Source organism: Lissotriton vulgaris, chromosome 11 (genome assembly GCF_964263255.1).
Source record: "Lissotriton vulgaris chromosome 11, aLisVul1.2, whole genome shotgun sequence".
Taxonomy (NCBI): domain Eukaryota; kingdom Metazoa; phylum Chordata; class Amphibia; order Caudata; family Salamandridae; genus Lissotriton; species Lissotriton vulgaris.
Window position 1 is genome coordinate 410579465 of NC_141699.1, and position 25241 is coordinate 410604705.

Below are 25241 nucleotides of genomic sequence, written 5' to 3' on the forward strand. Positions count from 1 at the left end.
ATCGGGTGATTTTTAGTGAATATTTTAAAGTTGCAAAACTCCACACTTCAAAGAAATTCTGAGTGAAACCCAGCCAATGTTACCCTATGGAGAAAATGAAGTTATTGGTCTTTGGGTAAGTACTCGGCTGGCAGAGTTAAGGTTCTGGGGGTAGACTCAGGGGTCTCCCAGGATCAGGTAAGTACAGTTGTTACACCCTCAGTGGCACAGGAGCAGCCGGGTGCAGAGTGAGCAGGCCGAATGTTATCATATGGAGGATAGGGGGCCTTCGGTTGGTGGCTGCTAGCAGGCAGACCACGCGGCTGTGGGAGCTGAGCTCCTGATCACTTACTCAGGGGAAGTAGAGTAGGGTAGTTGCTGCACTTTCAGCGGCACTCGGCGGGCTGGGTGCAAGGTGCTTTTGAGCCTTCGGGCGCCCAATGTTATTTAATGGGAGACTTGGAAGTTGAACAAAGGCTCGGGACGGAGATTCTTCAGGTGCGACCACCACTTCGAGAGGTAAATTGGGATCTTGGAGGATAGGTAGACACCCAGGAGTCGGGCACAGGGGACGGTGGGTCGCCGGGTGCAGAGGTGTCTTTGAAAATCTTACCCTCAGCTGGTCGTGGTTGGAGGGGTCCCTTGTGAGGCTGCAGGCATCGTCAGGATCGTCGAGGAGGGTCCTTGGGCACTGGATTCCTGGTCACAGTCACCTGGTGGGACGTCCTCAGGGTCTTGGTCCACTCAGGCACAGGCCGGGCTCGGGGGGTGCAGAGTGTGCTGGATTTGCAGTTCCTGGCTGGCACCAGGGGTTGTTGCTGTTTGAGCAGAACCACTGTTCATGGGAGTCCCAGTCTTAAGATGAGCAAGGCAGGCAGGTCCTCTGGGGTTTTTGAGGTTGCTGGCTGCAGGAGACACCGGGGTTTTAGCAGGAGCAGGTTCAAGGATCAACAGGCCGGTAGGGCTGGGGCCAAGTCAGTTGGTGTAATCCTCTTGTTAGCAGCTGCACTGCAGGTCTTCTTGTTTCTTGTTCTTCTTTTTTGTTTCAAATCGGGTTCTGAGGAAGGAAGGTTCAGGGTGCCCCTAAATACTACATTTAGGGGTGTTACAGGTAGGGCAAGGGCAGGGACCAATGGGTCCCTGTCCTAAGGTGAGTACACCCCCTGTCCTGCCACTCTCCTGTGGGAGGGGTGCAGGAGCCTAACTCTGATTGGGCAGGGCTCCCTATCATCAAGATGGCGGTAGTCCGGAGTTGTGCTCCGCTGGAGGTGGGTGGGTGGGGGGAGGGGGGGGGGGGGTGCAGCCAAGCACTTTGCCAGGGCCGATTTTGGTTCCCAGTCCGGCCCTGCTTTTATGGCAACTTGGAAGTCCATCTGCAAACAAATGTTTTTTTTGTTTGCTCCTGCAGAACTCAAACGCTTTAAAAATTCTTAGTTGTGAGTACCCATTAGCAAGTTTGACGACAGCACTGCAAATAATGTGACCCAACTTTTGACATGGATAACAAGACATATATTCACAATATTTAGATAAAAACAAGTCTAAAATAGATTTCAACCTGTTGAGGGTAATCTGCACATGAAGCTTGTTTTATATTCATTTGTACTTGGTCTGCATTATGTAGGGTGGAGGTAAATGGGCAGGTATCACAGTCCTAAGGTAAAGTATGCTGCACAGGGCCAAAGCACTTCAAAGGCTTTGTTTGTAATTGGTGGTGGCCATATTTAGGTTCGAGTTTTGACAGCACAACCGTTCCTACACCAATTAACAATACACGTTGAGTGGACTTTGGGCTCCACCCTTTTATCCACTGGCTATCGACAACCAGGCTCATTCAGCCACTGGCTTGAGACTTTGCCAATCATGTATTGGCTCTGCCCAGTCAAGTTGCATTTCCCACCTAATGCAAATGGCCATTCGGGTGTATTTTTCTACCACCACTTCAATGCTTGCATTGAACTGCTTCAGGTGCTACTCTAGAATTATTTATTTATTTATGCGTTTTTTACCAGAAGGTTTCAGAGCACTTTAAAATAGAACCAGTTACATTACATAAGGACTTCAGAGTACATGAATGACATAGAAAATACGAAACAGATAAACCCTAAACTCACATAAGTAAGTACATATGTCTACTACAGATACGAGTGGTTTGAGTTACATACATACAAGTTGCAATTTCACTCAAGATTACATTTTAAGAAAAGTTGAAGTGATTATGGTTGGACAAATATATATTACATATTTACAGAGCATGATCCTCTACTCTCTCTGTCCACACTTGCTAGCTTCCCCTTGTGTGCCGTGTAGTAATGTGCAAACGCTGCATGCACTGGAACATTAAACCTAGACCTGTTGGCTTTGCCATTGCTTATTTACCTAGAGAGGGTTTAATTAGGAATGTGTGTTCTTTTTTCATTTACCTCCCACAGATCTGAGTGTTCCATACTAGTCCAGTCTTTCTCCTATGCGCACACACGACCGGACCTAGTTGAAATTGGCACTCTAGGCCTTTTGGATTGAAGCCTCCACTGCACCACTCCTCCCCTTATCACAAGGGCAAAGAGGCCCGCTCCTTCAGATTACTACTGACTGACTCACTAGACTTGTTTACTCCTCATTTGGAGTCTGGATTGTGAAGCTGTATCTGGGGTACAGCCACATTACTCCTGGTTGACTTCTTAATTTATTAAGTCCCCTGTAGTTTTCAGGGACGCTGTATCTTCATGATGGCTGTGCAGGAAAGTGTGTCAGCGTGGAATTGCTCCCACCTAGGCGACTCCGTCTTTTTAAAAAAATAGGGTTGATGTTGTAAGAAATTACGTTTTCTTGATGTTGCACATTTATTTCTACCCAGTTGAGGTAATATGAATTTTTATGGTCAATTGTGTCCCCTAACGTAGACCCCAACGGCTCCATGTACGTGCTTCAAGTACATGTATGTTCCCTCCACAACCCGCTATGAAGACGCAAATACATTTGCGTCCAACGTTAACATGTCCTCTTTCAGATCCACCATGAATGAGTCGAAAATTCAGTTCCTAAGTATGCCGTGCCACCGTCTTTACATGATGCATTTTCACGTTTTCCTGGCTCTGGCGAGCTAGGCCCTGATTTCTGCCATTGAGCCCTTTCTGCCTTCTGCCTCTGAAAGCTGCAGCCTGGATCTGCATCCATGACCCTTACCCTACTCCCTGTGCGGCGAGCGGTGCCCGGCTCGGCCTGCCTGCCTGCCAAGACTGTATTTTGCCTTCAAGTTATCTGCTCCGCTCCTCGAAAATACATTCCTGTCTAGTGATTTAGGAAAACATCTCCCCAGCTGCAGAGCAAAGGGCCCGGCCTTTCTGTCTCCGTGCAAGTAATTCATTGCTCCCTTTACCATGGTAGGCCCATGGCTCCTCGCATTACACGTAGTCACATATGCATGCACTAGAAGTCAGTATAGAATAGCCTCTGCCCGAGAGACCTTTCCTTCTAGATAATACAGTTCCTCAAACACAAGATATTAGATATGATTTGGGTTTAGGTTGTTCTGACACGCTAGACTTCTGTCTCCATGTATAGTGCTAAATGTCAAGTCCCCTTCACCCTCCAGTTCCACGTCAATCACACGTCATGCTGCTGCGCGCGCATCTCTGCCATATATTTCTGCTGACACTGCAGGATTCCTCTATGGATCCACCCACCTGTGACACTCTCATGTGACGCTTCTAGCACACACCTCCGTGTACGCCCTCGTGCACGCCTTCTGTTACGTACATGTGTTCTTATCTCTTTTCTCTCAGCTGTTACGCCTTCTGTATCCATCACCATTGTATGCATTTACTATATATATTGTACTCTGTTAATAAAGCATTGTCTATCCCTTCCTGAACCTTCGTGGTGATGGAACATGATACCTGGTTCGAACCAATTCCATTTTATGGAATAAAACCCTTATAAACTCAGATGCCACGGACTCTGCCTCTCATTTGATTGAGCTATTTTTATTGAACTTTACCGCATAGAAATTCCGCATAGGTAAACTTTATTTACCACACAGTGTCTCCATATGTTCTTAAAATCCTGAGGCAGTACCCACTCCTGAGTCTTCGCCTATGTCTCTTCTGGCTGATCATGCAGTTTCTTCAATCCTGGGTTTGTTTCGTGGTAAGCGGAGTCTTTCTGGGGTTGCACGCACATCACTCTTGGGTGACTCTCTAGCTACTTAATTTCCTCGGACGGCCCCTCAAATGGGATTGCACAAATCTTGTTCATGCAGACCTGATGGTTCCCTCATCCTTGTGGTTTTTCGGAAAATCAGCTTCTTCCTGGGTTTGTATCAACATTATTCCTAAGTGACTTCAGAGCGTCTAAATGCCCTGTTTTGTCCTCTTTGTCATCTGACTACAGTTACTTTATCCCTTGGTGGGCATAAGCTTGCTATGCAACTCTTCTGGATGCGCCTGTTTCCTCAGACGCTTTCCTGAAAGATCTTTTTCTTTTCTTCCTCATCTTCACACTAACACCTCCCCCACCCCTTGCTACTCTTGTAGCCCCCCCCACCCACCCATCCAATGGCGAAGCCAAAACTCTCATGAACTGTCCCTCGTCTCCTCCTCCTGCTCTCTAATCATATGCTGTTCTCCAGACTCTAGAACCATTGAGACGAACAGGCTTCACCCCTCTCCTTCAGGTGTGGTGGGCTGGGGCTGCCTGGGCAGAAATCCAGGTCCATTCATGGTATTACGCTGGCTGTCCTAAAGCCCTGTTGTTCAAAGCGAGGATCTCTGTGTTCATCTTTTTTCCCTCTTTCTTTCTTTTAGCAGCCTCCCCTGGAGGGGCCTTTCATGGTTTAATCGCTGTATCTGTATGGCAACAGTGAGTAGATGGGCTCCTAAAGGGTTCATATGTGTGAAGTCAAGGCAACCTCCCCCTTCCAGGAATGATTAACAGTGTATGCTGCAAAACTCACAACAACAAAAAAAGCGAATATGCTCCAACCACAATGGGCATTGCTCTCCTTGCAGAGGGGGGAGAGAGAGGTTAATTTAAAGTGGACACATATTAGCTGTATATAGGAATGCTATGTTATTCACGTAAAAATAGGCATGTAGCTGGATCATGAATGGCAACTTGTGGAAAAATCCGCTGTATGCTTTACTTGTAATTTCAATCATCTGTTCTGTTAGCTTTATTAATCATTTAGGAATTATGTACAGAGCTTGGAAATTATTTTGATGTGATTTATGCTTTTATTAATTTTTTCAACCTTCAGTTTGAATCAGGAATACACACCAGCTTTTGTTGAGTTCCTAGTGCTTTTTACTGGCATTTACTTAAAAATATCAGGCATTTTGGTAACAGACTGAACTGGCCAGGTGGTAACCCTGTGGGAAGAGTACAGCATGGATGGGAAAATGAATTTAAGTGAGGCAAACACACTGAAAAAAAGTCAGAGGCCAAAGGAGAGAGGGTGAGGAAAAAGGGAAAGGTGAGTGTATGAGGGGCAGAGTCAGTGAGAACAAGTAATGGGGGGGGGGGGGGCAGAAAGAGAAAGGGGAGACGTGGGTGTAAGATGGGCCGAACTAGCAAGAAAAGTAAAACACTGGGGTGAGCTGACAGTTGAATATCAGGGCTTGGAGGTGAGAGATGGATGTAAAATGGGCACAGTCAGCAGGAAAAGGGCTGTGGTGAGAGAGGCAGGGGGAGTACTCTAGTCTCTTGACTGGGGTATCTCCTGTTCCATGGTAAGATTCTCATCCGACAAAGAGCGAAGGATGACCTTGCTGCAATTATGAACAAATTGTTACTCACCGTGTGAAAAGATTACTGTGCAGAAAATGTGGTTCTGAAATTATATATGAGAAACTGCTGTTTCAGCACATGATGTATAAAAGTGCAGGCCGGCACATCCTGAGGGTGCTAAAGTGTATTTAGGCACAAATGTTACTGCAGGAGTTAAATACCATGATGTAGCAGTGTTCAAACCTGGTCTGACTGAAAAGCAGGAACAGTTGGCAGTGGCACACCCCCATGAGCTCTCCATAGAGAAATTTCAAGAGCAATGTACAGACAACAAAGGGGGTTAGCAGATGTAAATCACCAATGAATGATCTGCATAGATCAGACACTTAGCCATTCAAAAAAGGATGGGAAAATCCAGATAGATTTGTCTGGCGCTTCCACTACTGGGAGATCTTCAAAGCCAGTCATATACCACTGTAAGATATAAAACTGCTGCTCCGGAGAGAACTGCAACACAGCTGACAAATTGCACCTATTTTACTGGATACACAGGATACTCATGCACCATTGGAATCAAATATTGATACTCTAGTGCTTGAGATAGGGTTAAGTCGGAGAGGATCAGAAGAAACTGGCAGGTTTAGTATCAGTAGCCAAAACAAAACTGACAACAAGTTTGGAGTTCTCGGGGAGCACTTTGAGGATTTGTAAGACAGAATCTGATTCCTTGAATACTAAGATGAAGATACAGAAAGAAAACAACTGAGGACCAAAATTCAGATCGGGGTCCTCACTCAAAGAATGGCATTGTATTTAGATGGGTTACCGAGCACGATACTTACAAGAAATTGTCTGTCCAAGTTCTTCCCAGTTGAACAGGCACACAGGACCACATTATCACTAAATGTAAATGTAAATATATACGTATTTGTAAAGCGCACTGATACCCCGGCAAGCAGTGTGTCCTGGCGCTGTACTCATACCGCTAGGGAACCCGTCCTGGCTTTTCCCCGTGAAATGTCCACTCCTGGGCATCCCCGGGGTGCAACCAGGCATCCCCAGCGCTGTAGGGGGCCGTTGTGGAGGCTAAGCAAGCTATTGCCCAGAGTTGCAGCGTGGGACCCATGATTAGAATAGGCACTGAGGCGAGAATATCCAGTCAGCGGAATTTATGAGCCAGAGACCCGCCGAGGCGGGAATCGAACCCTGGTCCCTGGCCAGAACTCTGCATCAAGGTCTGCCGCTCTAACCATTGAGCCACACTCCTCCACTGCTACTGTCTGGAAGGCCAGCTAGAAATATATGTTATGTTATGTTAGTCGAGCTTATATAGCGCATGGCTGCCCCAGCAACGGGGCGTCCCAGCGCTCGCAGACAGAACCAGGAGGGGAAGACACAGCAGAAAGGACAGAGATGTATAGTCACTTTCAAAAGCAGGCAAGTGCAACTACCTCCCTAAATGGAGGCAAGCAGACAGGTTTTAATATGTTTACGAAAGTTCCAGTGATCTTGTGTGCTGCGCGCCCCAGATGGTATAGAGTTCCATAGGGCCGGGGCCAAAGACCTAAAGGAATGACCTCCCGCTCTGCTCCTGCGCACCCTGGGGGTGCAGGCCAGATGCAGGTCGCGGAGCGCTAAGCTTGTGTGGAAACATAGAAAGTAAAAAGTCCCTGCAGTATCTGGGGGCCCTGGCAGTGTAAGATTTTATGGGTCAAACAGAGAGTCTTAAATTTAATTCTCTGTTCCATGGGCAGCCAGTGCAGGCGGTGCAGAAGATGGGAGGTCTAGCAGAATTTGGGCAGGGCAAAGAGAGTGCGGGCAGTTGCATTCTGAGCCCTTTGAAGTCTCTTCGTGACCGTTTTATTGACACCCAGTAACAACCCGTTGCAATAGTCAAGATGTGACAAAACCACTGCTTGAATGGTTACTTGGCGGGTGGTGGCCTCGAAAAATCCCAGAATGGGTTTGAGTCCACGTAGGCGGCCAAAACAGGTTCCTGCAACTTTTTTTGCATGTAACTCGAAGGAGAGGGAGTTGTCCATCAGGACCCCCAGATTCTTGACTGCCTCTTTCGGTTGAGGGGGAGGACCCAGTGCCGCAGGCCACCACTGATAGTCCCACTTATGTGAATCACGGCCAATCAGAAGCACCTCTGTTTTTGAAGAATTGAGTTGAAGATAGTTCTCAGCCATCCAATCCGAGATGGCCAGAACATCTTCATGGAATTTTAGCTGGTCAAGCACGGTGTTCTTAGAAAAGGTGAAAATCAATTGCGTGTCGTCTGCGTATGAAATCATATTAATCTTCGGTTCTTTGGCCAAGAGATCGAAGGGGCGGACATACATGTTGAACAACGTGGGGCTCAGAGCGGAGCCCTGGGGGACACCACAGTTGAGGGGGTGCATGCCAGACAAATATGGGGGGGCGTGGATCTGAAAGGAGCGATCAGATAGAAAGACGCAAACCAGGCCAAGGCCCCGCCCCCGATGCCGATCTCCCCAAGACGATGGAGCAAAATCTCGTGGCAGGCCGTGTCGAAGGCCGCACTAAGGTCAAGCAGGATCAATGCAGAGGTGTTACCCAGGTCCTGTGATGCCCTCAGTTGTTCTGTGACTGCCAGCAAGGCGGATTCAGTACTATGCTTAGGCCGGAATCCGTTTTGTGACCTGTCTAAGATCTCATTAGCTTCCAGATACTTGGTCAAGGTGATATTAACATATGATACTATCACCTTGGCCAGGTACGGGAGCAGAGATATAGGCCGGAAGTTCTCTGGCAGAGACTCATCCGGAGCTGGTTTCTTCAGTAAGGGATCAACCTTGGCATGTTTCCAAGATTTAGGGATTATTGATGACTGGAGCGATCTATTGATCAGTTCCCATCCCGCAAGCAGGATACAGTCCAGGAATTTCCTGAAGGTGACCGTTTTAACCGGATCGTCGGGAGAACCAGACTTCACCTTCACAGCCAGGGTTTCCAGGTCTTTAAAGGACATAGGAGGAAGGGCTTGTAGGGAATGGGGAAGGGCGGATGGACAGGTAGGTGGGCAAGATTTAAAGACAGCCCTTCTAACGTCCAGTGAGTTATAAATACACTCAACTTTATTGATAAAATATTGTGCCAGGGATTCGCATTGCAAATTAGAGGATATTGTATTGTTAGTTCCTGTTGGTGATTTTGTCAGGTCACTTATAAGAGAAAAAATGGTTTTGGAAGGATTGTAGCTAGAGGTAATCATATTAGTGTAGAATGCGGCTTTCGTTTTTTGTACAATTTTGTAGTATGCTTTAGTGGCCTTCCTGTAGGTTTTTTTGGCTAGAGGGTAATAGGTGCGCCTCCAAGCGCGCGCCAAAATTTTGCAGTGCTTTTTTTCCGACGCTAAGGTCTCGTTATACCAGGAGTGCGGCTGCTTGCGCTTGGACCAGGACAGTTTTTTGGGGACGCAGTAGTCCAGCGAGTTGTTAATCCAACCCCTGTAAGCTTTGTCTGCTTCTTCTAGATCAATGGGCCAGTCTGGGCGAGATGATTTTAGGCTGGACTCAAAGCTAAGTGCATCCAATTTGTGCCAAGGGCGTTTCCAGGAAGGTGGAGGGAGATTCTGCCGGGGGGCACCGGATAAACTAAGGGACATATGGATAAGGAAATGATCCAGAGGGCTAAAAAACAATGGGACGAGCAACACTGACTAGACTTAAAAAGTGCCAGTACCGCAAAGGACTCCAGACTTTTCTGGAGTATAGTCAAGTGGGGGATAGGAGGTCACCCTGAGCCGCCAACTAATCATGTGACACAGAGTAGTTGGATAGAATACTTTGGCCCCCAATATACATGCCGTCCGGAGGATATGTCCGGAGAAGCCCCAGTCAATATTGTACACCTAGTTCCTCCCTTTAGTATGGGCGAAGTAGCAGTGGCCCTTGATTCAGTTTCACTGGGGAAAGCACCCGGACCCGATGGGGTCCCAGCGGACGTTTTTCTTCACGATAAAGCCCGATGGGGCAGGTATATAATGAAGTTGGCCAATGCAGTGGCGCTAGGGGCCCCGGTACCGAAGTCGTGGCAAGGGGCAATTATAATTCCCGTGTATAAAAAAGGCGACAAAACTCTGCCTGGGAACTATAGGCCTATTAGCCTAATAGACACGGTACAGAAGGTGATAGGGAAAATGACCTTAGAGAAAATAATGGTCTGGGCAGAAGAAGAAAATATCCTGTCCCCTTTTCAAGCAGGTTTCCGCAGGCTAACCAGCACCACAGACCAGATACTTCGTTTCACCCTACTTCATTGGAAGACGGTCCTGCTAGGGAAAGGCAGCCTTTATGCTGCCTTCATTGATTTGAAAGCAGCATTTGACCTAGTTCCTCGGTCAAAGTTGTGGGAAGTTCTAAGTCAGATGGGTATGCCGCTGGAAATATTATCACTTGTGAGGAGACTGCATGAGCGAAATCACGCAAAAATCCAGTGGGGGGGACATGGGCAAGTTACCAACGAATTTTCGGTTGAGCGGAGAGTACGCCAAGGGTGTGCCATGGCATCTACGCTCTTCTCTTTGTTCATTAACGGGGTAGTTGAACGCATGCTGACAGGAGATGTAGACGCCCCATCCTTGGTTGGAATGAAGATTCCGATTTTATTATTTGCGGACAACACGCTCATTGTTTCTAAAACCCCTAGTGGATTACAGCGTGCTCTGAAAATTTTCGAGGGCTTTTGCATTGACCGTGGGCTAGAAGTTAATGTTACGAAGACAAAGCTCATGGTATTTGATCCCCATCCCAGTTTTAAAGGGAACTTTTTTATGGATGGTCAAAATGTGGAAAAGGTATCGGACTTTGTTTATTTGGGCATTCACATAGCAAAGGTAGCTAATTGGGGGAAGCATATAGAAATGACGGCTCTCAAATTTCGCCAAAATACAGGAGCCATAACAGTGGAGCATAGAAAATCTTTGACAAAGCCGATACAGCCAGCACTCCAAGTGTATGAGGCAAAAGCCATCAGTTTGGCTCTTTACGGTGCCGAAATCTGGGGCTATGACAACCTAGGCTCATTAGCACCTGTTGATAATACATTTTTGCGAAATCTTATTGGTCTCCTCAAAAGTACACCCATGAAACCGTTGCGCTATGAATTGGGAGGGAAAGCGCTTTCGGATATAGCCAGATTGAGACCAATATTATATTGGTGTCATATCTGGGTCACCCCGGAACTTGTGCATTATGCCCAGGGTTTCTTGGATGTAATTAAAACTGACACATTTCACAAAATAAGCTGGCTTAAGGAATTGACCAAAGCGTCATCTATAATGGGCATGAAGGGGTTGTGGGAGAATCCTGAGCTAGCCCAGTTGCCACCTAAAGAGGTTCTAAAAGCTAGGTACTGGGAAATGGTTGCCTACCAGAACTGGAATAATGCTGATCCTTCCTCTATGGAGGGTCACTATTTGGAAGTGAAAGTCTCTCCCAGTTTGGAATCCTATTTGGATGATATTTCAAAGCCCGGGGATCGGAAACTCTATTTCCAGCTTAGAGTAGGGTCACTCCCAGTTAGATCATTAACAGGCAGATGGGCTAAAGCCAATTCCAATGTTTGCCCGGCTTGTAAAAATGGTGTTGAGACCATTGCCCATCTTCTCTTTGTCTGTAGGGCCTACTCAACCCCCGACACGTTTGGCTACTAGCAATGTGCAAACTGCTAGGCACTAGGGACAGTAAGGTGGCCCAAAGATTAATTTGCACTAGCGCTTTGGCGTTTATTTCAGTGGCAGCGGCCAAATTTCTGGGGTGGGCATGGGCAATTAGAAGGAAATTTGTACCATGAGCTGTGACTAATTTTTCCCTCTCACCCTTGATTTTGACGTTTGATCTATTGATGCTTTTAAATAGTCTGTCAAAAGGCTTTATACATTTAACTCTAGAAAATATTGCTCTTTTTTAACCTGTAAATGTACTTTTAATAATGGAATTTTATTGGTGTTTACAAAAGTATTTTAACATGGAACAAAACTGTTTTATATTGTGCTTTTATGAGTTTTTTTACCTCGAATAAAGCAAACTTGACTGACTGGAAATGATCCGTCCAGGTTAGTCGAAGAGGGGCATGGACTTTAAGCGACCGAATGTTGGAAAATACTAGTACCTAGTAAACTATTAAACTAAAGCAACAGAGATGTATTCCTGCAGTGCTGTAGTTGAGATGGGCCCATACTGTCAAAAGGTGGGTAGGTGGGGGCATTTTCTTCGGGTTGTGCTCCTTGAAGAGGCCCTATGATACTCTACGGGTGAGGATGCTGGGATGACACCCTACATGTTACAGCATGAACAGGTCATTGTGATGATAGCTGTGCTATGAAACAGTCCATGCCCGCGCTGTGACATAAGCCTCTCTTCCAGTCGAGAGGGTCTGGTAGGCAGGCAGTCGTTTTGTGCCTCCTGTATAAGGATTTTGGTTGGTTGAAAGCTTTATTTCGATATAAAAACATATCATAAAAGCATTACATTACAGCAATAAATAAGAACAGTTGAACAATGTACAATAAAAAAATCTACAAGATCGGCGCAAATGTCAAGGGGGTGAATTAAAAAACCCAAACATAGGAACAGGTTCAAGCAAAAAAACACATTACTGGAGCAGTGATTTCTTCGCAGATCTTATCCGCCAAGCCCAGCCCAAAAATGTTGCCATGCAACAGGCGAAGAATGGACGAGCTTCTGAACGTAATATGCGTAGAGCTTCCAGGTGTGATCTGGTGCCCAAGCTCCTACATAGTGGCTTCAGCCATCTCGACCTGGGCGCTGCATATGCATAACACTCAAACAACAGATGGCCGATCGACTCAACCCTTGAATCACAAAAGGGGCAATATGGAATGGTTTGTAATGGTGGTTTCCAAGTAGAAGTTAACTGCCCTAGGGGAAGTACTCCTACCCTAAATTTGAAGTACAATGATCTGTCGCCCGGGTTATGGATTAAATCCAGATATGGTTCTCTATAGGGGAGCTCCTTGAGTAAAAGAAACTCAACAACAGATTTGCATTGCTTAGTATTGCGCATTCTTTCATTAGCCACCCATAGCCAGTAAGTCTTCTTGAGCATCTGTTTAGAAGGTGCTGTTCTGTTGACCCAAGCTTCTCCTAGACCCAATTCATGGAGAAGCCGCTTGACCTCCCTGAGCCAGCTGACCTTATGCCAGCCCGGTAGAGATAGGAGTTCTCTTAGGGCATCAGCATAGCTACTCAGTTCTGGCACATTCCATATCCTGGCCCATAGTAAGAGGGGGCGTAGCCTAGCTTGCTCACATATTGGGCGTGTACCTGCATCAAGCAAGAGGGGGAGTGTAGGGGTACTGCGGGGTAACTTCATGAGATCTTTATGGAAGTTGTTTTCGAGGTAGGTTAAGGTGTTGGCTCTCTGTACACCCCACAGTTCTGCACCGTACAGTGCTGCACTCACCACCCTTGCCCGGTATATATCTAATAGTGCCCCAATAGGTTTAAGAGATGAGGCACGTTGTTCTTTGAGCAGGACCCCTGTGACCCTCTTATGGGTCAGAAAGACCTTTTGGTGATGCGCCTTCCAACTCATGGTGTCGCAGAGTCGAATGCCGAGATAGTCAAACTCTTTGACTCTTTCAAGTGCGACTGAGTCTAGAGCGGGAGGGATAACAGATTTCTTAGGGGGGTTAAGAGCAAGGAATTTGGTTTTGCTTATATTTATGGACAGGCCCTTGGTGTCACAGAAGGCCTTGAAGCTGGAAAGCAACTTTTGAATGCCAGCTGGTGATTTTGAGATTAGGAGGGTGTCATCCGCAAATAGGAGCGTAGGTATTTTTCTGCCAGCCAGGGACGGTGCATCTGATGGTTGTTGAAGAAGATGCTCCACCACTCCGTTAACGTAGAGTGAGAACAGAGTGGGGGCCAGCACACAACCCTGGCGGACGCCCCTATCTACAGGGATACGAGATGTTTTTTCCCCCTGGTCACCCCATCTGATCTGGGCAAAGTTGCTTTCATGAAACTTAATAAGCAAACCCAACAAATAAGGGGGAATACCCAACCCATCTAGGACATTCCACAATTGGGCTCGTGGGACCAGGTCGAAGGCAGTCCGCAGGTCTATAAAGACTAAATACAAACTGCCCCCACCCAGTACGACCACTTTCCAATACAACATTAGAAGGCGAAATGTCTGCTCGATGGTGCCTGTCCCTGTTCTAAATCCTGCCTGCAAATCTGACAGAACCTGATTTTCTTCAGCCCATTGCAAGATCCTACCTAGCACTACTTTGCCCGCAACCTTTTGAGTCGAGTCAAGCAGGCTAATTGGGCGATAATTAGCTGGGTCGTCCCTACAGCCTTTCTTAAAAATGGGGACGACCTCAGCGCCCCTCCAAGAATCAGGAAGAGAACCTCCCAACACAGCCTCGTTCAGAAGCGAGGAAATTAGTCTACTCCACAAACATGGATTTTCCTTCAACAGATCGCCAGGAATTCCTTCTGGGCCAGCAGCCTTGTTGGTAACAAGGCACCTGATTGCCCCTTCTACTTCCTTAATGCTGAAGGGGCAATCATTAATTGTGGTGGCAACTGGAGATCTGGCCAGTAAACCCATGTTTGGTTGTGATACACCTAGCGGGACAGAGTAAAGCTTGGAGAAGTGGGCAAACCAGACCTCACCAGGAATGTTACAGGTGAATTGAACATCAAGGGGCTTGTCTCTGGCTCTCATCAGATCCCAAAACCCCTTAGAATCTTTCCTAGTACTCGCCTCCATTAACTCACTCCAGAAGTTGTAATCATGAGCCTCCTTAACCATGGCTACAGTTTTTTTGTATAATTTCCTTGCAAGTATAATATTGCCTGGGTCCTTGGTCTTCACTGCAGAAATAAGTTCCCCTTTAGCAACCCGACATTTTGAGGAATACCACTTATCTCTTGCTTTGGATACACCTCTCTTTGCAGCCCTCACCCTATTTTGGGGAATAATAAACAGTTCACTTAATGCCGCAATAGTTTCTGTAAATGTCGTTAAAACAGCTTGTCTGGAGGTTCCCAAGGCATCAAGACGCGGCCCAACCGCTGTCGTTATCGTCCTTGCTTGCGCCATCCTCCCCTCATCCGCTGCAACTTTAGCCCATTTTAGCCGCCTTCCACAGTTTGAGGGAACAAGTTCATGGGATGTTTTCCACGTGTGTACGGCCTTGGCTGGGTTCCTTTCGTGCCAAGGCGGAATGAGGGTTAAGGATAGAGAATTGTGGTCGCTGTCACAAGACAATAAGACTTCCATGTCTAGGTGAAATGGCCATAGGTTGTGGTTCAACATGATATAGTCTATTCTGGAGGTGTGACCCACCCTGTTATAAGTGTGCGCACCCTTAAGGTCTGATTTGGAGCAACCATTAGTTGCTCTCAGGTTGTGTTCCATACAGAGTGTGTTTATGTCTATTGCACTCTGTGTCCATTTTTTAATCGGATCTAGGGTTAGGGTGGGGATACCTCTCCTTGTATCATCATCCCAAGTGTCCAGGATGTCCTCCTTTGCCAGTGGCTCAAAACAGCAATTGAAGTCGCCTGCGAGGAGAACATAAGAGTCAATACTGCAAGCGTCTAGTTCGCTATTTAGTCCTGTAGAAGATAACGATGATGCCCCTCCCCTGACCCCCCTTAAATAGAGGTTAAACACTTCTAACTTCCTGCCCCCCTGACATTGAATGGTTATCCTCTGAAGATCAGGAGATTGAGTCGTCTTTTGGCTTACACTTAAACCCAGTGAGATGCTAACCCATATAAGAAGGCCGCCGGACGGGCGACCTTTGCAACCATGTTGTTGGGAAGCTGGAACGAAGTAAGTTGTAAAACCTGCTCTGTGCCTGGGTTCTAGACACCAGGTTTCTTGCAAGAGACAGATGTTGAAGGGCCCCACAAAGGCATTCCACTCAGGAATGTCAAAGTTGCGGGCAAGCCCTGCCACATTCCAACTTAGGATCTTTATCAGAGGATTGTCTGGGGTAGCCCGCCTTGATGAGTTGACAGATGCAGCCGGTATAGACTCAAAACCTGCCGCCACTGCAACCACTGTGTTAAACCTTTGCAGGGGCTCACTCTGTTGTTGAATAAGAGCCCTTGCTGCAATGGTCCTCTTCCCAACTGCTGGAGCATTCTGGATGGGTAACAAGGGAGTCTTAGGGGGTGTGTCCAGCTGCTGCGCAACTTCCTGAGTTTCTAGAGTGTTTAAGATGTGCAGTCTCCCCGCTTTTGACAGGGCTTGTGGCATTTCATCTGGAGCTGGGGGGTTGGTGGCAATAGATTCTGACATCAAAGATAAGGATTCTGAGGACCCTGGGGCCAGAGGTGGGAGGGCACCTATCGCTACTTGAAGAATAGCTTGCCTTGGGAGTCAGTCTACATCTTCGAGACCACCAAACCTATTCGTAGTTGGAAGCCCATTCCAGAGTCTATGGAAATCTTGGTGGTTGTTCGGGTGGCTCCTCCATGTATGGTGACGTACCAATGACCAGTCACCTTCCTGGATATGTAAGGGGCGTGGCGGATAGAAAAAGGACAGCGGCCTAGGAATAATGGGAGAACCTTCACCAGTGGGCCATGAGCAAATGTGGTGGGCCGTATGTGGGTCCTCGAAAGTCACCACTATACAGTCCCCAGGACTGGTTTTCCTTGAGGGGCCCACCCAGGGAACTCGACGGACCATTATAACTCTGCTTCTCCGACCATTTGGAATTGGTCTGTTCACGTTAAGCCAGTGCATTATCTTGTTCTTCAGAGACCAGTGGTTCTCGTGGTGATCATTTCTAATCTGGGGGACGCCCGTCAATACAACCACGTAGTCATTGGCCTCTGGAGGAAGATCAATGTAGCCCCCTCTAAAATTATTCTTAATGCGTGTGCCCTGGGTCGATTGGTGAACAGCTTCGCTGGGAGAAGGTCTTAGGGAAACACCAGCATTAGGATTTACTGATGTTTGAGAAATGGGACGCTTAGGAGCCCTAATTGTGGGAGCAGCAATATTCTGGTCCACACCCATAGTCCGCGGCTTAGGAACCGGCCGTACTATGGCGGGTGCTGGAGGGGGGAGTTGTGGGGTTTGTGATGTTGGGTCTTCTGCAGGGAGGCCTTGATTTTCTAGACTTCTCAGGCCAAGAGTGGCCAAGGCAATAATGCTCTTTTCCATCTCTAACAAGTTATTTTCGATACGTGAGAGTCTGAGGTCTAGGGGAGCAAGAAGTTTCTTTAGGGTTTCCCAAACTATGCCTATGAATTCCCCGTCCTTCCCTTCCTGGCCCTCTACGTGTAAGCCCTCATCCTCTGCAATGGTGGTAATGGAAGCAGAGGCTGTCCCCTCTTTCACACCCTCTCGTTGTGGCTGAGCCCAAGAGGTACACCCTCCTATTGCGTTGGGCACAGGTACACTACCCATATTCAACTGTTGTGCCACCGCAATTTTAGCCTTCTTACGAGAGTAAGCGGACCGAGAATTGCGTTTCCTTTTGGGTGGTTTACCATTGGTAATATTACATTTAGGTGTATTTGAGATTACCAGGGGAGGGGAATTGGGACTAACTTGCTGATTGGGAATAACCACAGGTGGGTTCAGGTAGCATGTCTGAGTTAAGGGACACGATGCTGGGGAAAGGGATGGTAGGATCGGGGTCTGGTGGACATCAGCCTGCGTAATTACACAGTGGGGAATGGCCAGACGCTCCGGGGTAACAGCAGATGCTATGTGGCCCAGGGAGGATTTTTTTGAATTTGCAATATCCTGGGACAGTCTCCTAGCAGCTGCCAAATCCAAGGAGACACGAGTCTGTAGTTTGGAAATTTCTTGGTCAATGGCTAGATGTGTGCGAGTAATAAAATCATCCATGGGGCGGTTGATTGATGGCCCACCCTTCACGGCCCTACTCCGGGTTGTCCGGGTGCACATGACTTGGTGAAGTGGACTGACCACCTAGGCTGGCACTACGATACGGAGGAAAAATAATGAACCAAATAGTCCAAAATCCAGGCAAAGGGCGAAAGAGGGTGGCCCAGTCCAGTCCTCGCAGACCTCGAACGGCCTCAAACGGCCCGCTCTTAGCCCGGTCTTCGCCCCGAGCTGCGTCCCGCGCTGCGGGAGTTAGAGGCTGTAATATAGGGGCGTGCTGGGCAGGGGGCGGGCCAGTATAAGGATTTTATTGTTATGGATGGAGCAACATTGTGATCTATTACATCATATACAAGAGAGGGTTCTGTACAACATACATCCTGAACAACTTTTTTAAGGTTGCCCTCAAGTATGAAGATCATGGAAAAGGAGTCACAGTGAACAAAAGCAAGTGCCCAGGGTCATTTGATTTGATCATTCTAGGTAGTCATGTTTTTTGGGTCAGGGCACCATAACTAGTTTTTGCCCTCGGCACAACAGACGCTTCAGACTGGCCGAATGACCCATAGCAGATGATGCACAAGTACTGATTTTTTCTGATTGCACTCTGGTGGTGCAACAAACAAGGAAAACATTCCTGGAAGTTACGACAAGACTCCCTGAATGACACATCAAGTACACGCTATCACTCCAAGCAGCCCTGAAAGACCTGCACAATAGGAAAACTCAAATTTCACTGACCCATCAGAAGTATGAAAATAGGCTGAAGCGCTGACAAACTCTGGGAGCCCAATGCACCAGTCTTCCCAGAACAGCCTGAGAATCAGACCACAACGAAGGAGAAAAACACAAAAGGTTCACAGACCACTACTCTACACAAGTCGAGAGGGCTGCTGCAGCAGCGCGGGCACTCCATAAATCGATGGGCTTGTCTATCACCAGTGGCTTACGCAACAGCACTTTAGTCATTAATGGGGACACGGGTGACACGGAAACTTCCCTGCATATAGGACCTGTGGCAGAAGCTCAGTAAGTATGCAAAACAACATCGGGCCCTGGACTGCTCTAGGTTAACCTGGCCTGGAGTATATTGCTAGTTAGCTCTCCCCATGAAAACTGCAGGAGGCAGTGCTGTGATATGCAGCTTTTTGGGGACTGGGAGTGATGCCAATGTGGACTATTTGTGGGAAAATGAAAACATACTGGAAAGCATGCGGACAGTGTTAAAACTGGTGATTCGGAGAGTGTGTATCAGGACAGTAATTGGGACTCAAATGATGCTAGAGAAGGACGTACATGAGACAGACTGCCATGCACACTCCTCAGAGGAATTCTGTGGTTGACATCGAGAGCCTTGATAGATTACTAGCATGTAGTACATAAGTCGTATACATATATTACGTTTGTTACATTGTAAGGAATTCACAACCAAGCACTTATCAGAGGGCAATACATCGGGCAGGTTGTTAGTCTGCTGACTGACATCAGAAATACCCCAAATTCCGGCGGTGTTGCTGTGATGAGATACCCACAATGTGCACTATGCACAGACTGACGTAAATTACATTTTCGTTGATTACTACACCTCTTTGGATGCTCCACCATGGAAAATATAGGGGGCGCACTTACAGACATTCGAAGGAAGTTACGCTGTCCTCATTTCATCAGAAGATCAACAACTTTCCCTGGAGGCACCAATGGCTCCGGATGAAATAAGGTAAGGTTCAAAAGTGATAACTAGGGGCAAGTATCCAGTGCTGGATGGCCTGCCAGATGAATTTTACTCAATGTACGAAAGACTGCTCACGCCTTGGCTCATGTAGATATATCAGTGGACTCAAACCTTACTCATGCTCCCACAAATCAAATAGATCCTAATAATGATTGTCAAATCTGACATGACAGTTTTGATAGGACTTTGAACAGACTACTCTCTATAATGAAGCTAGACTAAAAATCCTAGAAAATAGATTGTTGCCTGTTCTAGCTCATCATGTTCAAAATGGCTTCATTTTGGGCAAGTGTACTTCTCTGAACTTGATGAGATTGACCCACTTGATGACAACCCTCCTAGATGCTGACCACTTACCAGTAGTGACATCACTTGATATCAAAAAAGCACTTGACTCTTTGAGATGGAGCTGTTTACATCAAGTCCTAGAATGCATGAATGTTGGCTCGAATATGTGCGATGCAACAGACTGCTTTTGACCCAACCTAACATGAGATTCATAACGGGGGAGGTCATCTCATACCAGTGGCCAGTGGATAGAAGTACGAGGCAGGGTTCCCCATTGCTGCTACATATCTTCACGATGGCCATCAAACCCTTGGCTTGTCAAGTATGCCAAAAAGTAAATGAAAGAGGTTTTGAGGTTGCAGGAGCATGTCTTTTTCATTTTTTACAAATTTTTTATTCTTTTTTTTTTGTCCTCATTTGCCTTTACCCTCTTGTAGGAAACGCCGACCACCATTGCGTGTCTAAGTGGACAAGCCCAGAGGTCTAGATTGTATCTCACACCAGGACACGGATGACTTATTGGCGGAAGAAGCAACCGACAAGTAGAGGGCTAGCTAGCTTACTCCATCAAGGTGTTTTACAACCTGTTGGACCACGATATTAACCGGGGGGGACCCATAACAAAGGTCCATGGGAGGTTGCAGGAGCATGTCATAACAGCTCACTAAACACAAATGATGTACTACTAAACATCAAGAATATAAGTACTGATCATGTCCAAGTAATGTTGATGTGCTGAAAGCCAGTTGGGGAAAAACTTGTCTTTTCCTCCTAAAATCACAGGAACCAATGGAGATGGCAAATCAGGCTGTTACCCACTAGGGTGAGCCTCAATTATGTTTAAGTATCTGGAGTGTGGATCTGAGACACCAGAGATGATGTATTGGCTGGGAACCTGGTACAAGCAGTGAACGTGTTGAGAGCTTCATGGAAGTTTGGGGGAGTTGGCTAATAATTAGTACGGTGGAATAGTGCCTCCTGCTTATATACATACCAACAGTGTAACTTCAAAGTGTTGTGCCTAGATCTTTGTGCTCTCCATAAAGTAGGCCCTCTGCTTCTTCAGCAATGCCTTTCTGGCTCCAGGGACTCTAGTCTTCTGTCCTTCGGAGGAAAAAACTTGCCTTTTCCAACGTTAGTGCAGTCTCTATCTCTCCCTTAGTTATCACTCAGCACCAGGCTGCCTTGTTATGGCATCATTTTACACATTATTGTCAATTATTCATTTAATTCAATAGAACTAAAGTAATGTTTAAACTGCTTCAAAACAAAAGAGGAAGCATAGAGGTACTGATAGAATCACCCTCCTAACAGTATTATATAAACAATGAGATTCTATCAATGTGCAATAGTGATTATTTTTCGGTTTTATATTATGGGTCTAGTGAAATACTAGGCTCTCTCTTAGGTCTCTCGTTGGTCGCAGCACGCCCCGCCCCGTTATAGGGACGGGAAGACCCCTATGATGAAGCATGACACTAAAGGACTTTTTAGTGTGTGAGGGGTATTTTAAAAAGCACATAGTGCTCTCGTCTTTCTAGACCAATGTTTAAACTGCACATTTGCCACAATTTTCCTAAACACCCAGAGGAGTTGGGAAGTGAGGAAACCTAAATAACCTCTAAAAGTATTTAAAATGCTTAGTGAGTTGAGGCTAATGCAATTGACCCCTGGTGTTTTACAGTGCCTCATATCCCACTACTTGTTGAAAAATTAGAATTAGAATCATAAATGCCACATGCTAGTACGTAAGCCCGTTGAATGTGTATTAAAATACAATACATACGATTCTGCTGTAAATCATTGAAGGCGAGTTCTAAACTTCATGCAAAATGTGTCAAGTCCTATTATGTATACTCAGGCCCAGCTTCCTTTGAAATGTACAATCTGCCATATATTGGTCAAAAAATGACCCCTGTACATTATACCACTACAATGTGACCTACCAGTAATTTTAAGTCTGCCCCTGAATTTAGCTCTGCCTTCAGCATTTGGAGTGTTAAACCCCCCTCCCCCAAAACAAAATTTGGGGTTAAGTGTGTGCACCTCTGCAAAACAACATACACCACTTATCAATTTGATGCTCACATGTCGCCTTTAAAGGTCATCAACCTTAATATGGATGGATCCTAAAGACATAGTTACATTACAAGCCATCCACACTGGATTAACCACTTTCTCTCTTACACCACACATCAGCACCATTGGTCCCAACCCTATTCTTGACCCATCAGCATCCTCTTTGGAACTGTGCTCCATCACTCCTGCATTCCCTTTTAAGGCTCGTAGCGATATCATTTACTCACACTGAAACACTGATTCATTCTTTGGTGACCTTTGGCAACCTTAAAACCGACCCAGAAACTATCAACCAAAACTTCCGTCAACAATTTAGTGGATTTTATCACCTTAGCTGCGTCGAACGTTCAGCACCCAGTGCTGAACTTTCGAATAACGAGTGCTGGCCCGTCGGCCAACGGTCGTGCGCAGCACTGTGGAGGTAGCGTTGCCGTCGGCCGTTGGCCGACGGCAGCGCTTAAGGGGTTAATATCAGTTTCAACAATCTAACGCACACTAACCGTACTGCTCAACCGCTTTCTGAACAGGCACTCCTAAACACCCAATCACTCTCCTCCCACACACGAGAAACCTCTTAATCTTCATCTCTAGATCTCTCTCTTACATCTTCTAGCCTCAACCCATCTATCTCAGCACACAATATCCTACATATCACAGTCATTACCCATCCAACTCACCAAACAACCACATATCACCAGAAAAGACACTCTCCCAGAGTCTTGCCCTCATTCTTAGTCTAACCTCTCAACTATCATCATCATCATCTTTATTTCGACCAAAAAAGTGCCTTAAAAGCACATTTAAAGACAATGATCAATAGCCATATACAGGCCCTGGGGCAAACAAACAGTCAGCACCCATAACATTGGGATAGCCACTCCTCCCTGACCGGCTCACCCGCCCGCCCCCAACCAGGCATACCCTTTTTCTGCTCTCTCCGTTTTCTTCATGTAGGCTGCTGCACACCCTGCGTGAACAAAACAGCCTCCCTGTAGACGCCTGTAAGGACGACGTCCTAGCCAATCACAACGCTGTCTTTGCAGCGTAGTGATCGGCTTAGGGGAATATAGCCTATTTTTGCTACCTTTTGTGCTTTCAACCTCCTTCCAGTTAGTGGTAGAAATGGGTGGGAAAGCAATAATGGATCCTGGAAAGCTATACATTTCTGAAAAGTAGAAAAAATTCTGAATTCAGCAAGGAGTCATTTGTGTAGATGCTTCACCTGTAACTTCTTCTAAGTATGACAGATGTTTGAAAGCAATATACCATTTCATCTGCTGAACCCTTTCTGGTTGTGGGGATATATAGGACTTGTAAGTTCACCAAGAACCCGAGGAACCCAGAGCCAATAACTGAGCCATATCTTGCAGTGCTTTTTCATTGTGTACTGGGTATTATAGAAATTCATTTAGTAAAATATAAAGAGTGAAACATAGGTATCAAAGACACTTATGTTTTTCCGAATTGGGAAAAAAATATAGAGTTTAGAAACAGCAGCTCTGTGCACATATCCTAAATTGTGGTTGCTAGCCTGTGAATTGTAGGACATTTTTCAAAGTGACTTATTTTTTACACATTGTCTTACATTAGGAAGGCAGAAATGCATAGAAAGTCAATAGGTAATAACCGTTGCTCTGCAATCCAGAGTTCCCCCTAAGTCTCCTGATAAAAATTTTTTTGCACAGTGCCTAGCTGTGGATTTTGAACCCTAGCTCAGCCGGCACCCATAGAAACCTAGCAAACCTATACATTTTTGAAAACTAGACACCCAGAGGAATCCATGTTGATGTGACTTGAGTGGCTCTCACCGGGTTTTGTTACCCAGAATCCCTTGCAAACCTCAAACTTTGTCAAAAACCCACATTTTCCTCACATTTCTGTGATGGAAAGTTCTAAAATCTGTGTGGATCCACAAAATTCCACCCACCCAGCATTCCACAAAGTCGAGTTAAAATTTTAATTTTAGCTTTATCTATTCATGAGAAACGAAAATCTTAGTTTATTCAGATAAACAAGAATTGAGCCATTTATTTAATACATGTTAAAAGAAAATGAAATTAGAAGTCATATTACCTAGCTCTGTTACAAAGGAAAAAACAGAGTTGCACGAGTCTCAATCTGCCTCTCTATTCTTCTTAACGCCTCAAAATAAAATCTCTGCATGCGGTCATTTTCTTTGCTCCAAAGTTAAAGTTCAAAATTATTTCAAAGTCTCTAGCACCATAAAATAGTTCAAGCCGACAGCATGTCGTGGTGCAAAATAATTTTCAGGAGCAAGCCTTTTTAGGGCTCGCCCCTCGTGATGCACTGCGCAGCAGTGCTCACACAGGTGAGCCGTTTTGTAGGGGTTTAGAAACGGACCCTGGAATCGCACACGCACGATTTTTTACAGTACAGATCGCTTTCGCGATCACTTTCAGTGCCGCTTGTTCGTTTTATTAGAGGTCACGACATGCTCAATGGGCGACTTGGAATCAGGCACTGCAGCTGGTGCCCAGGCTGCACTACACAGTTAATATACACCATCATTAATGTGCTCGTGTGTAATAGCCCTATTTAACTATTTGTATATTAAGCTGTATCTCTTTTAAGACCACTTATGTACTCCTGTCTTTCCAGCCTACTCTCTTTTAACACAAGTACCTTGCGCAGCGCTTGTTAGAAGAAAGGAAACGCAATGCTTGTAATCGCGCTTTTAAGCAGATGAAAAGTTGGTATCTGGTCAGCGGCATCGGCGCAAATCCTGGCTCGTGCACTAATTTGATATCTGGCCGGTCTGTGCGCAAGGAAGATGGATCAGGCTGTTCCTCTCTGGAAAACCCGCCATCTTGGGTTTCTTTAAAGTCGGCTGTTGATGCAGACACCCGAGGAGTTCACGGGTTTCAGGGACTTTTTACCGCGGACCTGTTTCCAGTCAGTTCATGTTTTCTTACCTGTCAGACAGCTGTTTATTACTGTGTCTTCCGGCATTCTCTATAATATTTTCTACTGAGACCTCGAGCTGCTTGTTAGTGGGAACTAAAGATTGATTTGGCATCCTGTCGATGCAGAAAGAATGAGAACAAAAATTCCGCCAGAGGCCCCTCAAACATTTTCCTATCAACATTTTCTGGGAAGAGTGGAGAGAAGCGCAGAGGATGACAAGGCTGAGACTAGCAGCCGTCCCTCAGGGCTCTGCCGGGACTGCTGCTGTGACCTGTGTGATACTTTCTTCCCTCTTTCAAGTGTTTTTTTTTCTCCTGCTCAGGTAGTCTGCCTGAGCAGGAGGCTCCCTTCTTGTAAGTGATCAAGGCAGTTTATTGGCAGGTGAGAGCCCTGCTTTTCTAGTCATAGCCTGCTTTTGTTTTGACATCATTGACAACATCTTGAAAGCTTTTTTTCAGTCCTACTGTTAGCCGTATTTTTTTTTCTTCCAAGAACTACTGCAATACTTAATCTTTAATAACTGAGGGCAATGGCAAAAATTACATTAGATAAGGGGAACGATTTCCTCCTGCCAAATTTTACAAAAGCCCAATATGGTACATAAAGAAAGATATATTTGCACGCAGACGTG